Source organism: Equus caballus, chromosome 20 (assembly GCF_041296265.1).
Source record: "Equus caballus isolate H_3958 breed thoroughbred chromosome 20, TB-T2T, whole genome shotgun sequence".
NCBI classification, from domain to species: Eukaryota; Metazoa; Chordata; class Mammalia; order Perissodactyla; family Equidae; genus Equus; species Equus caballus.
This window is the reverse complement of record NC_091703.1, coordinates 6426357-6446332: the sequence shown is the minus strand read 5'-3', so window position 1 is coordinate 6446332 and position 19976 is coordinate 6426357.

The window sequence follows — 19976 nt, the reverse complement described above, 5'->3', positions numbered from 1 at the left end:
GCTAGTGGAAAAGCTTGAATGCTCTTGATGTGACTTCTCCCTTGCTCTCCAAAAGTCTGCACCAACTTATCCTGGCCACAGCAGCACGTGAAGTTTCCAGGGTCCTCAGCTGAGTTTTTATTTAAATGATGATATGGCAGTGGACTGCCTGGAGTGGTCTCCTGATGAACTGTGACCTCTAGGGGACAGGTAAGAGGAGGCAGTTCTGCCTCGTGGGTCACCAAAGGATCTGGAATCTTGATCTCACCTTCTCTCCTCCAAGAAGGATTCCCTTTGTTCATGGAACAGAGCAGAGTTGGGGCATTCTAAAACACTAAGCAGAGAAGGAAGGGGAAACGAACGGACAGAAGTTACGATTCAGGCTGCTATTAGATTCTCGAGATAGTCCTTACCCATTGCTTCCTCATGCTTGGTCCATCGAATGAGGAAGGGAGGTCTCTGTGTTGTACTGGATCGCAGTTTATACAGGACCACTTTACTGGGCTAGTGGTCCAAGGCAATCAATATTTATTTTTCTACCAATTATGTTCATAGCTGTGCCATACTGCATGCCATCACCTAGAAGACTGTGTAGAGCGAGTGGGCATTTGATATATGTTTGTTAAGAGCAAGAATGAATGAGTAGTAGAATGGAAGCTAGCAGAAACCTTATTTCATATGAGGCACCTGGCAGACATTGCTGTTTGCTAACCAAACATATTTCCCTCTTCTTTCTTATCAACTGAACTTTCATTTTCCTTGAGGCTGCAATGCATCAATGAAATAACTCATTTCCCCAAGCTCCTTGCTTTAGGGAAAACAAGGCTGGGGCCCGTGCAACACAGTTCAGATCAATGAGCTGTGCAGATGTAATCTCAGAGTTTTGGGGAAGCTGATCCTGCTTTCCCCTCTTTGTTTTTGTGAGCCTGGAGGTGGAACAGCCATCTTACCACCAAAAGATGACAAATGTAAGAATGATGGTCACAGGCTAAAGATGGCAGAGAGTAAAGAAATGGGCGGCTGGGATGCTGATGCCGGCATGAGGTTGCTGCATCAGCCCAGGGCATTACATTTTTGAGAAAATTAAACTCTTTTTAGATAAGCCACTGTGGCTGGGTTACACACAGCTGAATGCCATCCTTACTGATACAAGGAACTTGAGGCCCAGGAAGTTTGATCTTGCCCAAGGTCACGATGATAGTGTGGGCTGGAAATAAGATCAGAACCCAGGCCTACCTAGTTAAAACAGTCGTCCGAGTTAACTCCCCTTTCTACTATTAGCAATTTTAGAATGAAGTACCCTCAAAAGTATATGGACATTAAATGCATTTTCAAGTATTTTTGGAATACATTTGATAAATATCTTGATAAATATTGGTTTTTGACTGATTTGGTGGACAGAGTGTCCCTGAAGACACTTATAAACACAGGGTTTCACTTTTACAGTTAGTATATGCTCTAATCTAAATGTGAGCTCCTTAGAGGGGTATTTATTTAGTAAAAGAGAAAGCACCAGCCGAGTTTTCTTTCAGATTTTCATTAACTATGTTAACTTTGCCCTGATATTTCATAGAAATTAGAAATCAAATCTCATAAATTTGATATTTCAAAGCTTTAACATGGCCTTATATGCATTTTTATTTGTGGAGAAGTCAAGCAAAGGCTGGGGATACAACTACCAGTGTGTATTTTCTTGATGTTCTCTCGCTGTGTTAAAATGTGGACCCTCTGGCAATATTTCTCAAAGAACTGCTTTTAAATGACATTTGGAAAGTATCTACACTGTTCACACAGCTTTTTTCCTGGGTAAATAGTCCTCTACTTTTAGAAGTGATGTATAGAAGGGACCACATATAAAGGGAGAATGAAGGTCAAGTTCATGTGGTGACTCATTTGCTGAGATGACCCAGCAGTGAAGCATTTCTGTAAATCAACCAGAGTGTTTGCCTTTGTAAGCCACAGAGAGACCTGCTGTGGAGTTTTGCACTTGGTGGATTTGTCAGCAACAGGTAATTTCCCAGAGGTAGGAGGAAGCAAACCAGATGTTTCAGTCCATTTTTCAGGGGTCATACTACATTTTAGAAGACAATGTAAGGATGTAGTTCAGACAGTGCCATCAATATCCTTCTCCTTACTATATTCATTAGTCGATTTCAAATTTTTTTCTTATGTAGTTGTTGCACTCACTTTCACTGGTATTCTTTGTATGTTAACACATATGTCAGACAACTTCCTCCAACTGATGTGTTTACTCTCTGACTCAATTGTGCCCTTCTTCTTTCTTTTATTGAGGTCACATTGGTTTATAACATTGTATAAATTTCAGGTATACATCATTATATTTTGACTTCTGTATAGACTGCTTTATGTTCACCATCAAAGGTCTAGTTGCCATCCATCACTGTACGCGTGGGTCTTATCACCCTTTTGCCCTCACCCCAACCCTTTCCTCCCTGATAACCACCAATCTGTTCTCCACAGCTATGTGTTTGCTTGTTTATCTTCTGCATATGAGTGAAATCGTATGGTACTTGTCTTTCTCCATCTGACATATTTTGCTTAGCATAATACCCTCAAGGTCCATCCACGTTGTTGCAAATGGCAAAATTTTGTCTTTTTTATGGCTGAGTAGTATTCCACTGTATATATATTTACCACATCTTTTTTATCCATTCATCCATTGATGGGTACTTAGGTTGCTTCCAAGTCTTGGCTACTGTGAAGAATGCTGCAATGCACATATATTTTCTAATTAGTGTTTTTGTGTTCTTTGGATATATAACTCCAGAGGAATCGCTGGATCATATGGCAGTTCTATTTTTAATTTTTTGAGGAATCTCTATACCGTTTTCCATAGTAGCTGCACCAATTTACATTTCCACCAGCAGTATATGAGGGTTCCTTTTTCTCCACATCCTCTCCAACACTTGTTATTTCTTGTCTTTTTAATAATAGCCATTCTGATAGGTGTGAGATAATATCTCATTGTAGTTCTGGTTTGCATTTCCCTAATAATTAGTGACGTTGAACATCTTTTCATGTGCCTATTGGCCATCTGTATGTCTTCTTTGGAAAAATGTCTGTTCATATCTTCTGCCCATTTATTGACTGGGTCTTTTTTGGTGGTGTTATTGAATTGTCTGTGTTCTTTATATATTTGTATATTAACCCCTTATTTGAGATGTGATTTGCAAATATCTTCTCTCAATTAGTAGGTTGTGTTGTATTTTGTTGATGGTTTCCTTTGCCCTGCAGAAGTTTTTAGTCTGGTGTAGTCCCATTTGTTTATTTTTTCTTTTGTTTCTCTTGCCTGAGGAGGCACGGTATTCAAAAAGATACTGCTAAGACTGATGTCAGAGAGTGCACTGCCTATATTTTCTTCTAGGAGTTTATGGTTTCGGGTCTTACATTCAAGTCTTTAATCCATTTTGAGTTCATTTTTGTGTATGGTTTAAGATAATGGTCTACCTTCATTTTTTTGCATGTGACTGTCCAATTTTCCCAACGCCATTTATTGAGGAGACTTTCTTTTCTCCATTGTATGTTAATTCTGCCCTTCTTTCCATGTTCTTCACTGGGCACAAGTCCAAAGACATATGAATGTCGTGGGATCCTGAGTAGCTCTCCCAGCTCTTCACTTCTGTCCTGTTCTTCCACCGCGACTCAGAAGCCATGTCAGAAACATGGCCATGTCTGGCAGAGATGCCTGTGGTGCTGCCGCCATCTTGCTCTCAGCCCGCTGGTAGGGTCAACAAGAAGGATGACAGGAAGGACAATGGGAAGTCCTTGATGACACACATCACTGATCACACTACATCTGGAAGATGTCTCTGGATTCTCAGTTACAGGGAACAATAAATGTTCTACTGGTTAAACTGATTGAATCAGGTATCTATAAACAGCAGCCGAGAGCATTGATATATTTAAGAAGGGCTGAGCAAGCCCTCGAATCAGCCCATCCAAACATCTGTGATGTCACATTGTCTGCCAGCCTGCAGGAATAGCCCATCCAACCCACCTCTGTTTCTTACAGCTTAAAAAATGACAACTGCTGGTGACCTTTAAGCTAGGGCTGCCAGACTGAGCAAGCGCACATACAGGATGCCCAGTTAAATTGGAATTTCACATACACAAATGAATAATTTTTATAGCATGAGCATGTCCCAAACATTGCATGGGACATGCTAGAAAATTATTCCTTGTGTATCTGAAATCCAACTTTAACTGAGCGTCCAGTAGTTTATCTGGCAACCCAACTCCAAGTTCCTGGAAAGACTTCTGAGGTGCTGTGGGGGTGCATGAGTCCTGGCCATCCTGGGGTCCTGAAACCCAATTTGTCTGGAACTCATTTTTAATTAAAGACCATTCTCTGGGTGAGCTGTTTTCTGAGCTAGTGAAGGATGCCAGGGTTCTTGCTGCACACTGGGCCCTACCCTAGGTGGGCGAGGTGAGTCTTTGCTCCTTTGTTTCTCCTTCATTGCACCATTTTCCACCTCTTGGCATTTGTTCTTTCCCAATTTCCAGGAATCTAGTGCTTCTCCTGCTGCTCTTTTGCCATCAGAAACCTTTGTGGGCCTGTGGACTAAGCTTTTTTTGTGGCCGAGTAGTATTCCATTGTAAGAACATGCTTCAGCATTTTCTTTCTTCCTCCCTTTCTACACAACCCACCCTCATCTCAGGGATGTGAATGACTTATTTGCAGTAATGCTTCTTGGACTGGTCTCCTTGAAAGCAACATGGCAAAGTGACCCCTTGTGATTAGCAGTTGGATGTTTATTGCCCCAGAAAATCTTAAGCTCTGGAGTCTGCTGCTGGATTCTGGCATCTCACTCTGCTGATGCTCTTGGCTCAGGAACTGAGCAGATGCCCAGGCCTCACCTCTCAGAGCCACAAAAGGGAGATTGATGCCCTCCCCCAGCAACGTCAGGCAGCCCTTAACAGAAAAGAAGGAGGTTTCTTTTTTTCTTTAGTTGAAATAAAATTGGACTCTTAAGAAGAAACGTTTCTTATTAGGAAATGGAGGAAAATCAAAGCAAAGCAAACAGTCCAAAGCGTATAAAAGGCTCTGTTTGCAGAGATCACTTTCAAATCCTAACTCCCACTGGCACAGAGCAGCCGGCTTGGCACAGCCGCTAGGAATTCAGTCTTGGACCTTACCCATCTCTTCAACCTCTTCTGGACCAGATGAACACACTGAGATAGAACTGGGTGGTGCTGCCTGAGGTGTGACCCTCATTTACTCCCAGTACCTGTTCTCACCTGCTACAGGGCATCCCACCGACATCACCCCAGCCCTAGGGACCCTCTGGCTCCTGAGTGAGGAGGGACTTCCCCTTCTGACCTTGAAGGACCCCCTCCCTGGTCACCCTGCCCTCCTAGGTCCTCCAGTCCTGCCCCGGAAGTCCCCATGGCTCTGTCTCCATTTCCCTCAGTCCAACTTGGTCCCGTCATTGAAGGTCTGTGTCCTCCCCAGAAGCTCCAGGGCAGCCTGGAGGTCCTGCAGCTTTGCAGGCAGCCACGCTCTTTCCCTGGGATGTGTCTGCATCTCACCAGCTTCCTGTGATGGCCAGCAATAGGCTCCTCCTCTCTACCTGTTTCTCTCATCAGCCCCGCTCTCCTCTGGCCCACCCACTAGGTTCCTACTTTCGGTTGGTGAGAAGTCCTTGGCCCTCAGTTCTTTTCTGCAAAGATAAAGATCTTAATTACAGGTGTACAGTCTTCAAAGAACAGCAGTGAAGTATTATATTATTTGGTTACTAAACATGTCTGGCTCCCTTCCCTGGAGTCATGATGGTGGGAAGAGGGCAGCGAGAAAAACCAGTTTGTCAACCAGAGAAGTTGGGGTATTCTCCAGAGTTCTAATTCCCATTCAATGACCATATAGCTAACATTTACACATGTGACCTAATTTATTCCTTCTGCCATCTTTTTTAAAGATGAGGACAGTGAAACGTTCCTGTGTCCCTTACCCCCCACCCAACACTGTCTCCATTTTGAGGCTATCACCCTTACGGAGTCTTCGTTATGGACTGAATTGTGTTCCCCTAAGATCCATTTGTCGAAGTCCTAACCCCAGTACCTCAGAATGGGACTGACTCGGGGACAGGGTCTTTAATAACGTGATTGGAGTGAAACGAGATCTCACGGGTGAGCCCTTATCCACCCTGACTGGGTCCTTGTAGGAAGAGGAGATTAGGGCACAGACACTCACAAAGGGAAGACACAGGGAGAAGACTGCCATCGACAAGACAAGGAGAGGCCTCGGAAGGAACCGATCCTGCCCACACCTTGGTCTTGGGCATCCAGCCTCCAGAACGGCGAGGAAATAAATGTCTGTTGTTTAAGCCCCGGGTCTGTGGTACTTTGTGATGAGCCCCTGTAGATGAATACAGCTTTTTATCAGGCATCAGGTTATCATTTCTCTGGCCTGATGCGAGGCTCAGGCGGTAGGTTGTGAGGGAAATGGACAGGAGCCAGGGATAACCCTGCGTGGGATTACTGCCTCCTGGCCCAGACCCCTTGTCCTCCTTTCAAAGCTCCTTGTCCCCATAGTTGCTTCCAAGTCCTAACCGTGGAAATGACTGGTGGGAAGGAGGGAGTGTAGATTTGAGAAGACACCTGAGGGGGCGTTCTCCGAACAGTATCCCAGTGATGTGGGGTCTTGCCTCTCAAATTTTATCAAGGCTATGCTTCTGACTTTTTAAAAAATCCATATAAAGAATGGAGGAAACAAGGCAAAATGGAAGAAAAGAGGGAAAAACTCTAATTCAGTAGCAGTAATATCACCTATTTGCAAAATACTTTACAGGTTACTGAGCACTTCATCCTGATGGTCGTTGTCAGCCCTGTACAGTGGGCAGAACAGGTCTTATTATTATTCCCATTTTACACACGAGGCAGGTGACGGCGAATGTCTTTCTCAGAAGCATGCGAACAATAAGATGTGGAGACAAACACAGATTCTGCACGTGGAGCTGCGCACTGTTCAGGGCACACGCTCCTGCTGTCCTTCTGGGGTCCCCCTTTGGTGAAAATGTTGAGATTTCCTCACCACTACCCTGGTGGAGGTGGCTGAGGGCTGAGGGCCCAACAGTTGTGCGGGCCACTGGGAACCCTCCCTCTGTTCCCTGAGCTCCTCAGCTTTCCCCTCTTCTCCCAGGAAGGAAGGAAGGATCCTGCGGCATTTGCGGACTGACCGCAGCCATAACACCCACTGTTGACAGCCCTCCAGGCCTCCCAGCCAGAAGCCAAGCAGAAAGTCAAAGCCAGCTGTGCTTCCACCCCCCCAAGGTGACTCCATTTAAAATGAAAGCTCAGCCTGCTGTCTCCTTTTAATTCACCATTTATTGTGAAGGGAGAAGAAAAGCTCTTGCCCTACCGGTTAAGTTTTCCAAAGGATCACCTTTTAGCAGGCTGTAAAAATGTTGCTGCTGGAAGGCAGGGGTATTTTAAAAATGTGATCTGGAGTTCTTTTCTCTAAGCCCTTTATTTCATTTGCACAGCGTATGGCTCTGTGGCGAGAGAATCAGGTCAAGAGCAATAAACCGGGAAGCAACAGCCTGCCATTGAAGTGAGGTATTTTCCAACGCTTGATGGCTGTTAGCAGGGAAGGCGGTCAGTCACTGTCTGTACTTCGTGCTGCTCCGGGCTTTCTGCTATGGCAGAGAACACAGCTGGATTGGGGTTGGAAGCTGCTTCTGGGAGCAACCGTTAGGTATTATTTGGTTGCTAAAGTTCTTTCTTGGGTGAGTGCTAGTTTCACCCTCCTGGGCCACGTTTTCCTCCAGGCAACCCCTGTCCTCCGTGTAGCCGTGCTCCCCACCTCCAGCAGCTGAGAGTCTTCACAAATCAGGACTGTCCAAGATTTGTGGTGAAATCTGCGAAGGCTCAGGCTCTGGCCCACATGGTCAAATAGGGTAAATCCGCAGTGCTAGGAGCCCTGTCCCTCTCCATTGACCTGGAATTAGTGATCGTTTAGGCTGGGATGAGTTCGATACAAAAAAGATGCGGCAGACAGACTCCAAGGTGGCCCACGTGATCCCCACCGTGGTGTTTATGCCTTTGTCTAGTCCCCTCAAAGGTATGAGTGTTGGGGGTCCTGTGACTTGCTCCTAACTGATAGACTATGGGGACAGTGATGATTACACAACTATGTTACGTTACATAAGACTCTGTCTTCCTAGCAGACCCACTCTTGCTCTCCTGCTGTCTTGGAAGAAGCCAGCTACCACGTTGTAGCAGCCCACGGCTGGGGCCACATGGCAGAGAGCCCACTGCGGTGGCCTCTAGGAAAGGAGAGCAGCCTCCAGCTGGCAGCCAGTGAGAAATCTGAAGCTCTCAATCCCACATCCACAAGGAAATGATTCTTCCAACAACCTGAGCGAGCTTGGAAGCAGCTTCTTCCCCTGTCAGGCCTCCAGATGAGAACACAGCCCAGCCATCACCTTGGTGGCAATCTGTGAGACCCTGAGCAAGGGACCCAGTTGGGCCATGCCCAGACTCCTAATGCCCAGAAACTGGGAGATAATAAATGCGTGTTGTTTAAAGCTACTAATTTTGCAGTAATTTGTTATATAGCAGTAGATAACTAGTATAAGGGATATGAGGAATAAGTGAATAAAGAAAGCAACGTCACAGGGGTGGTATGCAGCTACTGGAGAAGGCAAGCTAAGTAAGCCCTTTTGGAAGCACCATTTGCATTTAAGGAACAAGCAACCACCTGACTTCTTAGCTATGCTTTAAAGAAGATGTAACAGAAATGCTTCGAGGAAAACCTGGGGAAAGCATTGGACTTGTCACTTCCTGCATGGGTGCCCCTGTGGAAAGAGCAATCCCGACAAAGGGCACGGTGGGTGCCGCAACCATGGCACGGAGTGTGCCGTCTATCTGACGCGCTGAAGGAGGCCACTGTAGCTGGAGCGGAGCGGCCAGCAGGCTGGTGGTAGGAGAGCAGGTCAGGGAGGTCGCAGAGGGGTCTGGGGAGGTCAGACAGGCCCGTGAAGCCACCATAAGGACTTTGGCCTTTTCTGAGTGGCATGGGAAGCTGTTCAAGGGTTTGAGGAGTGGTTGCGGGGATGACGTGACCTGACACATTCTGAAACTGTCTGCACTCTCAGTCCAGCCTGTGAGCTGTTCAGGAGAAGGCGGGTGCCTGGTAGCAGAGATTTGAATTCTCTTCTGTATCCCTCACACTACTTAGCAGGACGTTCAACATGTTCGCAGCCCAGTGTTTGTTGGATTGAATTGAATGTGTAAACCATCCACTTGCTGTGAGATTTTTAACATTCTGAAGAGTTTAAGTCCCAGATATTATCAGATTGTTTAACTGGTTATTGGAGCCATTAACATAACTGGTGAAGTTAAAGATAAAGCTGTGTTGACAAGTAGGGCATTTCTGGTTTTTCATGGAAGAGAAAAAGAATTGGCAGTTGTTGCCTCAGGTGGGCAAGTGGCACCGGCGCATTTGCCTGGTGATATTAAAGAGGATGGGGCAGACCGAGACCTTTGCAGTTTCTCTGTGTGTGTGTTCACGCACGTGTGTGAGTGTCCTCTCCTGCAGGGCTCTGCATAGCTTTGCCCATAGCACCTACACTTAGACTGGCATTGGTCTATTCATCAGGTTTAACCTGTTACTTCCACTCTTTTGTTACTTTGAAGGCTTTATTTGTTTTTTCCCCAGAAAGGTCAGGATCCCAGAGAAACCCCTAGCACCAATAATTCTATTGAAATGTGTGAACACTTGGTAGCTAAGGTTTGTGTGATGATTAATTGTTTATGTTGACTTGGCTAGGCCATGGTACCCAGATACTTGGCCAAACACCGGTCTGAATGTACTGTGAAGGTATCTCTTAGATGTGTTTAATCAGTAGACTTTGGGTAAAGCAGATTACTCTGTATAATGTGGGTGGGCCTCATCCAATCAGTTGAAGGCCTTAAGAGAAAAGACTGAGGTCCCCGGAGAAGGAAGGAATTCCGCCTCCAGATTGCCCTCAGACTCAAGACTGCAGTATCAGCTCTTGCCAGATTTTCCAGTCTGCTAGCCTGCTCTGCAGATTTTGGACTTGCCAGCTCCCCTTATTGTGTAAGCCAATTCCTTAAAATAAATCTCTCTCTATACATATACAGGCTATTTGTTCTATTTCTCTAGAGAGCCCTGACACTGTATGAAAATTCTGAGAGACTAGAAGTCTGTCCACTTCTCCCTCTCTCTCCAAAGGTTGGTCTAGGTCTCTGTTATCCTCTCACTTTGACCTGGAGTGAAGCATGGGATGTCTCCTACACGAGGAGGCATTGTCTGAACGAGGGCGGGTGGAGATGCACCACCCCCAGACAAGTCCTGGTGTTGCCAGATCGGTGGACAGGAGACCAGAAGGCAAGCTCTTTGAGGTGACTCCCTAGCCAGCCCCCGGGTCCTCAGCAGGATGGCCCTCCGACTGGCCCTCCTCTCCTCGGGGCCCAGGGCTCTGGACCATCAGTAAACCAGGGTCCTGCTCTTTCCTCAGGTGTGAGTTCCCCAAGGACCCTTTCTCTCTGCTCTCTACCCCTTGTTAAAGGTGTCTCCATCCAGAGGGGATCTGAGCAAAGCCAAGGACACAGAGGGGTGAGCGCTTTGCAGCCTCAGTGTCAGTCCCCGTGGAGAGCATGTAGGTGAAGACGGCTCCAACTGGAGGGTTATCGTGGAGGGTTTAGTGAGCACGTGTAGGTGCCCCTTCGTTCTCCAGCATCTCACAGGGCTGAAAAGGCATGGAGGCATGCTGGCCATATCCAGGTGCTGCTGCAGTCACCTCTCCCTGCGGTCTCTCCTTTCCTTGAGCTCCAGTGTCACCAGATGACAACAGGGAGAGTGTGGTCAGCCCAGGCAGTGCTGGACGCTGTGATGTCAGGTCTATAGTCTGAGAACAGGAGTGATTTCTAGTGGGTCCTCACTGCTGAGCTCAGTACACAGTACCCAGAAAGGGCTCAGTTCATAAGGATATTGAGACCAGGAGGGGCAGCCTATGCCCCAAAGAGGCGGGCTCCACACCATCAGGTTTATTGGCCTCTCTGCCTAGTGATCATCGCTTGTTGAGTCTTGGTGACAGCAAGAATGGTGCCAGTTTGAGTAGGAATCCTGCTATTTGCTCTTTTTAGAAAACAGCTCTCCTAAAATGATGAGACTCGTGGAAATCTATCCCGGAGAAGTGTCCTGGGGCTGGTGCATCCACTGTCACCCGGAAGCTCTTCTTCCCCTCTGGGAAATGGCCTGGCCAGCCACAGTAGCCAGTTGGACTCCTGAGGGTGTACCAGTTTCATCGGAACCCTCATTGGCATGTCATGAGAGAGTGGGAGAACTGGGTGATAACCTTTTTGATCCCTTTGCCTCTCCTCCCAGAGTCCCCCAGGGCCATCTTGCTTGTGTTCTGTGGCCCAAAGATAAGTGCCTGGGCCTGGAAAACAGAGCAGGGCTGCATCTGCCCCCAAACTGTAGCTCACATGACTTACCTGAGTCGCCAAGTCAACTGAAGTCCAGGCTGCCAGGGGGCAACTGCTGGTGAAAAGAACCACGTTCTTCCAAAAGGACGGGAGTGATTTTTCTCTTCTTGCAGCAGCAGGGATTAACCTATCTGATATCCTAAAAGATGAAGCATCTTCCCAAATAGACGTTGCGTTAGAAGGCTGACTCAGCTCCTCAGCGGTTTTAATTAGTGTACACATGGCCCCGGGGATGGAGGGGGAGCAAGTGTCCCCCCAGCCACGCAGTCAGGAAATGGGCTGAGGAGTTATCTGCCTTTTGAATCATACTAGAGCATTGCTTGTATGAGAGGGGGAGAGACAGACGGACAGAGAGACAGAAAGGGAGAGAGAGAGAGGGGAGAGAAGCCTACATGCAAAAATGGAGAGGGGCGGATGGGAAAAGTGGGGATGGGGAGCACTCGCTCTTGTGGCTGTAATCCAGGTACCAGTCCCTCCGTTTCTCCTTCCTCCCTCCACACCGGAGCTGAGGCCAGCATACAGACGCTCCAAGGAGGAGTCTGTGCAGAGAATCAGTTTCCTTTCTTCCTCGCAGCTTTCTCACTCTCAATTCACAGCCCTTTCAAGTGAGCTCTTCAGCGCGTCCCTGGGACCCACCAGCAGCTGCTTCTTTGTGTCAAGAACTAGGTCGTCTCCGTCTTCATTAAGCCGAGAGCCAAATGTGCTGTCCGCGTCACTGCAAACTAGGTAGGATGAGCAGGGCAACGGGAGTCGGGGCCTGTAGTCTACGTCCTGAGCCCTTGTGGCCTCAGTGAGCCGGACCTCTCCACCCAGCCGTCACATGGAATGTGCACCATGCGCCTCCAGAAGAACCCCTCTCACTCCTCCAATACCTGGGGTATCTCCTGGGGCCCAGCACTGCAGTGCTGTCAGCTGCTGCCAGGTGCCTGCCTCTGGCTTCTTCCGCTGGACGTCTTGGCTGCCTGGACGCCCCCACACACGATGTTCTCCAGCTTCTCTTTCTTTCTCTCTCCTCCTCTTCTCCCCTCCTCCTCCTGCTCCTCCCCCTGCTCCTCCCGCTACTCCTCCTTATCCTGCTTCTTTTTCTTCTTCTTCTTCTTCATCTTTGTCTTCTGGAGCTCAAACACATTCTCCCTTCCTTAATTTGGAAACCACTGTTTTATCTCCAACAAGAATCTTATAATCAGAATTTGGGCGTTATAAAATGAAGTTCCGCCACTCATGTACTAAGAATAAAATATTCTCTATCCCTTCCTCCATTTCACATGTGATAAACTGACATGCTTGTTACACGAAGAAAATGAGGGCACATGTGAGTGGTCATTGCCATGGGAAACAAGGGAGAGACGGAGGGGAGAGGGAAACAGCCCAGGATGTGAGGACACGCTGTTCCTCTGATCTGGAGGGAAAAATCTTGAAATAGATGGCACAGTTGTAGTCCATTAAGTAGTGAACTGTGCGTTCTTCCCTGATTTATCCATGAACAGACAGGCAGAGTTGGGGGTGGGAAGTGTGCGACGCTGAAACTATATCAGAGAGAAAGCACACGACTTGACCAGCTTGCAACACTGTAAGCGCGTGCGTACGGGTGTGAACTGGGCAGCTCTCGGACTGTCTAGTCGCCTCCCCTCTGGTTTGCTGCTTCCCCTGACGTAGGTCAGCTTCTCTGGTGATCAGCTGCGGCAGACTGAGAGTACCTGAGCAGGCAAATTCCAGGCGTTTCTCAGCGTGCTCTGGATCCACTAATTCCCAGGGCCGTGAGTCGAGGGGGCAGTCAGACGTTGAGGCACCAAGTAGAGTGAAAGGAGGGCAGTCTTGGGAGAAAACACGTGGGCTGCTTGAGGCTGAACTTCAAGAGGCAGACTGGGCACATGTGAAGGGGGTGCTCTCCTTGCACCGTGCACAGGTACCCTCATGGCTCCCTGCTCACCGGGGGACTGGAGCCTGAGAAACTCCCTCAGTCAGGAGAATACATCGGGCTGTTGAGTGTCACGAATGTGCTAATCAGAGAAGATCACCCCTCTGCACACCTAAGGGGCTGGTTATCTGGGGAGCATGAGTCCTAGCCGGGGAAGTGCAACACGCCTGTCATGGATGCATGTTTGTGTCACCCCAAATTCTATGTGGAGGTCCTAACCCCCAAGGTGATGGTGTTTGGAGGTGAGGTCTTCTGGAGGTGATTAAGGGTAAACGAGGTCCTGTGGGTGCCCCTACAAGAAGAGGAGGAGGCCAGAGCCCTGCTCTCTGCCACACAAGGGCACGTGAGAAGGCGCTGTCTGCCACCCAGGAGGAGGGCGCTCAGCAGGAGCTGAGTGGGCTGGAAGCTTGGTCTCAGACTTCCCAGCCTTCAGAACGGTGAGAAATAAATTGCTTTTGTCTAAACCCCTAGCCTGTGATGCTTGTTTGGCAGCCTCAGCTGACTAGGACAGTGCCTTAAAGGCCGTGAAACCTGCACAGCAGAGAGATTCTACATGCTCTGGACCATTAACTCATTCCATCCTCACCATTTTAACCTCACAAACCAATGAGGAGAGTCCTGTTTTCGTCCCACTGCGGAGATGAAAACACGAGGAATGAAGAAGGCAGGAGACACGTGCAAGTCCACGTGGCTGGAGTGTGCGGTGCCCGGACCACCCATCCGAGCCATCGGGCACCAGAGCTGGACCGTTAGCCCCTGGGCCTCAGGGTGTTGCGGGATTCTAATGGCAGGAGCATCAGTCAAAGGTGGGACACTTTCAGGCTCCTCTGACTGGTGGCCTGCAGTTGTGCCACCCTGTGCCTCTGTGGGGCCGTCCATTTCAGAGCAGCTCAGTGGGCCAGGGAAGGAAAGTGTCCAAGGAGTGGCTGGTCTGCGGGTCAGTGAGGGCACAGAAAGGTCGGCCTCCTGGTGATTCATTCTTTTCTCTCCGCCTGCACTTCTGGGCCTTTGTCCCTCCTCCTGAACCCAGGAAGGCTCTCCAGTCGTTTCCGGGGCTGGACAAGGTAGCTGTGACTCAGCTGAGCTGCAGAGTGAGCACTGGGGAGGGCCTGCTCACTGGCCCGTGGCCACGCTGGGGCCTCTGGCTGAGCGTGGCGAGCAGATGTTCACCGTCCCCCGCCTGTTCTCGGGAGGGCGCTGTCTCACTGCGCCCACGGGTGACCCCGGGGAGGGCGAGCGTGGGCCGTTAGCCCAGGCTGCACGTGGTGGCCCGGTGCTCCGGGCGAATGCAAAGGACTGCTCTGTACCAAGGGCCGCGGTGCTGTCAATTGCTCCAGCACTAAAAGTAATAATTTTAAAGGGAAAGCTCACGAGTCCAGAAGGAGCCCATCAACAGCACGAGAACACCATCTGTGCTGCCTGGGCCCCCGGAGGCTGCGGACCGACAGCCTTTATGGAAACAAACGAGCCTCCACAGGCCCACCTTGCCCGCCAGGGCCCGAGCAGGGGGAGGAGAGCTGGGAACGACTCCATTACTTCAGCTCTAACAGAGGAAGACGTCTGGGAGCAGAGGTCGCCTGGCGGAAGAGGCAGCTTCCAAGATGAGTTTTCTTCTTTGCTCTTTTCCTAATATTTGACTTTTTATAGTGGATTCAAAACTTTTTTTTTCAGCAACAACTTTGTGGCGTACACTTCTAAATCACAGCTAGTTAATAAAATTTCTGTTTTATCAAGCGTTGGAAATGCTATTTCAAAAATCCTGCTAGATGACATGTTACGGTACATGTACACGTTTATTTTATTCACTTAGCACGGAGCCATCGTGGGCACAGTGACCACAGCGTCTGTGCTGTAGCAAGGATGGTGAGGCACCCGGTCTTTGTTGGGCATCTTATATGCGTTTTCTCCGTTAAGACCCCAAACAACCATATGAATTGGGTGCTTTTCTTATCCCTGTTTTACACATGAGGAAACACAGGGACAGAGGACGGAGTCACTTGCCCGAGGCAGTTGTGGGCACTTAAGAGACCAGAGGGGAGACCACACTGAGCACCATAGCTCCCTGGAACGTCTGTGCCCTGCTGCCTTCCCGGTGACTTCCAGGATGGCGGTTCCCTGAACTTCCAGTTAGAGACTGGCTCCATGGTAACAGGCAGATCTGTGTCTTTTCTCATTCTCTATTTTCATCCATCCCTCTTTTCTCTCCTTTCTGATTGTAACAGAAACACTTATCTACTTCTATCTACTGGACAATCACTCCCTGTTATGGACTGAATTATGTCCCTTCCTAAAATTCATAGGTTGCAGACTTAACCTCCACCTCAGAATGTGAGTATATTTGGAGACAGGGTCTTTAAAGAGGTAATTAAGTTAGATGAGATCATTAGGAGGCCCTAATCCAATATGACTGATGTCCTCATAAGAGGAAGTTTGGACACACAGGAGACACCAGGGACGTGTGTACACAGAGAGAAGACCACGTGAGGACACAGGGAGGAGATGGTCATCTACAAGCCGAGGACCGAGGCTTCAGGGGAAACCAACCCTGCTGACAGCCTCCAGAACTGTGAGAGAATAAATTTCTGTTCTTCGACCTCCAGCCTCCAGAGCTGTGAGAGAATAAGTTTCCGTTCTTGGACCTCCAGCCTCCAGAACTGTGAGAGAATAAATTTCTGTTCTTGGACCGCCAGCCTCCAGAGCTGTGAGAGACTAACTTCTGTTGCTTAAGCCCCCCAGTCTGCGGTGATTGCTATGGCAGTCAGAACTGACTAACTCCGTCCTGAAGCTTCGACAGTTGAACATGATTTGGTCCAGTCATCATGGAGCTCCCAGTCCAATGAGAGAGAAGACACGCTAGCAAATCACAGCAGTGCGGTCTGATGAATGCTCTGAGAGAGGGGCGCGAAGAACCGTGGAGAGCCGCGGGTGCAGGGGAGCACCCAGGGGGGAGGAGACACAGAAGTTTGAGAGATGACCTTTGAGCAGAATCAGGAAGAATACTGGAGCAGAATCAGGAAGAATACTGGGCTAACAAGAGAGAAAGGCACCCCAGGGAGTGAGAAGAACCAGGACAAAGGAGCTGGAATTTCAGGAATCATCAAGTAAGGCAGATCCTCGGCCATCTCAGATTTAACACTCACAGTTTGGGCAATACTTGAGTGGAGAGGCAGCTCCTTGGCAGGGACTAATCTGTGACCTTGCAGAGGAACAAAGGTGAAGTGAGCGAGCGGGTTGCTGGTGTGGGAGCAGGTCCGCTCAGCTGTTCAGTGAGCTTCTGCCGTGCTGTGGCTAACGCAACACAAACAGGATTTCACTCGCGGAGAGACCCTGCAAGAAGCTATGTTGCAGACTATGAAATTGAGGAAATGCATGTTATAGTGTCAGTCATGACTCTGAGCATTTATGAAACTCTCTAGGCGAATCTCCTGTGGGTGTTAAGGGTCCTCATAGGTCCAGGAGTAATACCACCCTGTGTTCTGTAAGCATGTGTCCATTTCCTGCCGGGGTTCCTTGTTAATTCAGCGGTTCACCAATCACATATTTTTTGCTGAGAACTCTACTCTGTGCCAGGCTCTGTGCTAGGTATACAGTGGTGACAAAACACACGTGGTCTCCATCCTCCTTTGCTCACAGACTAGTGGAAGGGTAATAACAAGCAAGCAGACATATATGATTGCAAACGGTGATCATTTGCGATCAGGAAGAGAGCCCGGTGCTGCAGGAGAGAGTAAGCGGGATAGGGTGGGGGCCGGGTTTACTTTGGATTCTTAAAACAATGTTTGTATTAGTTTCCTGTTGTTGTGTGAAAAATGACTACAAACATGGAAACTTTGAACAACGCACATTTATTATCTGTTTCCATGGGTCAGGAGTCCAGGCGTGCTTTGGGTTCTTCAAAGCTGCAATCAAGGTGACACCTGGGGCTGAGGTCTCACATGAGGCTGGGGTCCTACTCCAAGGACAGGTGTTTGTTGGCAGAGTTCAGCTCCTTGCAGCTACACAACTCATGGCAGCTTGCATCTTCAAGGCCTGTGAAGGCACAGAAAGGTTGCGCCTCCCTTGGATTCATTCTTTTCTCTCTACATGCCCTTCTTGGCCTTTGTCCACTCTTCCCGAATCCAGGAAGGCTCTCCAGTCATTTCTAGACCCACAAGAGGGCAGAATCCGAGACTTAGCTGAGCTGCAGAACCAGGGGTTCCAGAAGGAGGAGAGAACATCTCTGCTGCTTCAATTCTTTTAGCTCTGGGCACAGTTTTAAAAAGGTCACCTCGTTAGGTCAAGCCCTCCCCAGATAATCTCCCTTCTGATTAAAGTCAACTGCTTGGGAACGTCATTACATCTGCAAACTCTCTTCCCTTTTCCCACGTAACATAACCTCATCAGTGGCGTTCACCAGTCCCGCCCACACTCCAGGGGAGGGCATTAGGGAGGGCTGGTGCGCCAGCAGAGTGGGGCTACTGGGGGCCATTGTGGAATTCTGCCTGCCACAGCATTCACAGCAGCTGAAATTTTACAAATATAGTGCTTTTTCTTTTACCTTTTTCATAAGGTAGAATCTGAAATCTGGAGAGATGTGTAAAGGCAAAAGATGTACAAAATTAAAATCCACTCATGATATCACTTCTCCTCTGAAATATGAACATCATGATAATTTTGATCTTTTCCCTTAATATAATGGGACTATAATTTAGTATTTTTTAAATTTGCCATTAGATTAAGTCTTCTTTAAGAAAATGAATATGGCTCCTAGCACTCCATGGTATGAATGTGGATTCGAATTATTTACTCTTTCCCTTTACGCTCTAGTTGCTTCCAAATTTTGGCTATTATAAATAATTTTGATGAATTTGCTCCAGCATGTCTACATGCTTGTTCAGAACTCACTATTTACTTGGTGGTTCGAGGCAGAGATACTCAAAGTGGTAGGGCCAGACGCCAATAAAAAAATCAATCGGAAATGAAAAGCATCTACAATATGAATGGGTTATTTGGAAAATGAAATCAGTTTTTATTTGAGCACAATTTTTTTTGCAAGCTTTTATTGAGGAAACCAAGATATTCCTAAAGTGCTTTGGTGTAGGGCTCTGCAAATATGGGTGACGATGTTTATCCCACTTACCCAGACTCATGCCTGGCATGAGGATTTGGTTATGCCATTAACATGGATCATAACAGTTCCTGGAGGAAAAGATTGGCATTCCAGGAAGGGGATGAGAAGAAAGTGGGTATGAGTTGGGATTGGGTGGGAAGGTGGAGTAGGAGGATGGGAAGTTAGAGGCTCCCTGATGGAAGGGAAAGGGAAAAGAAAATTCATGCCTGGTGATGCAGCAGTTAAGTTGACATGTTCCGCATTGGCAGCCTGGGTTCGCTGGTTCAGATCCCAGGTGCAGATATGGCACCACTTGGCAAGCTATGCTGTGGTAGGCGTCCTACGTATAAAGTAGAAGAAGATGGGCGCGGATGTTAGCTCTGGGCCAGTCTTCCTCAGCAAAAAAAGGAGGATTGGGCACAGATGTTAGCTCAGGGCTAATCTTCCTCACACACAAAAAAGAGAGAGAGAGAGAGAGAATTTCCTTTGTCTGGGAGATTTGGTAGCTGAGCAGACTGCCCTGGGCTGACATGGAAGCTGCCTGTAGTAATGAGCTCAATAAAGTGATTTAAAGCATATTGATCTTTGTGTCTTTGTGGGTTTGGGTTTAACCTTGGTGGTTGGCTCACTTCAGGCAAACACTTGGTACTTGTGTGCAAGTCAGAACTCACCAGAGCCTCTGCCGTTCAGGGGCTGAGTTTGGTGTGCCCTGAGGAGGTCTTGGAACCAGTCCCAGGGCATTTAGTTCTGGAAGTGCTGGCAGTACCTTGCACCTGTGCTCACCTCTAAATTTTCCTGTAGAGTGAGAGGCTGCGTGAAGACAGTGCATTGTTTTTACTTTCTGAATTTTCTAGGAGTTTGTGTGTATTGAGAGGGGGAGGGAGGGGAGCATGACAGCAAGGAAAGAGCAGGAATGAAGAGCCGGTTATAAGGAGTCCCTACAGTGGGCACTGGGAGATGCTGGGGAAGCTGGTCCTCAATGTAGTTCTGCCTAACAAATGAGACCTGTCTCATCTCGCTGTGGGCAGCACATCTGTGTTCTCTTCCCAGGTGCCATGGAGCCATCTCTCCCACGACAATTATGCACCAGTCTTTTGCTGTGTTTTGTCTCTCCTCGGAGCAAATTGCTTTTGGGAGCAAATTGTGACCTCTGTGTCTCCCCCGCCAAGCAGCCCAATGGGCTCGCTCTCTCCTCCCGCTAGGAGCTCTCCTGTGGAGTAGTTGTGAGCTTGGTAGAACCAATTCACAGGAGAATTAACGCCCAGGGCGCCAAGCTCTCACCACCACCTCAAAGGAAGCCTTCCTTTCTCTTTCCTCTTTTGCAGTCTCAGTGAGGACCCTAAGCCAGGTGTGAGGAGTTGAGCGTGTATTTTGGGAGGAGTGACTCACTGGTGTTCCGTCCATAGTAAATCTCCAGGAAGCGGCTTTGCTCCCAGGACTTCTAAAATCCTGTGCTTCTCAACTTTACAGTGATGGTACTTACAGGACTAAGCATAGGTGTAGACCGCTTGCTCTTAG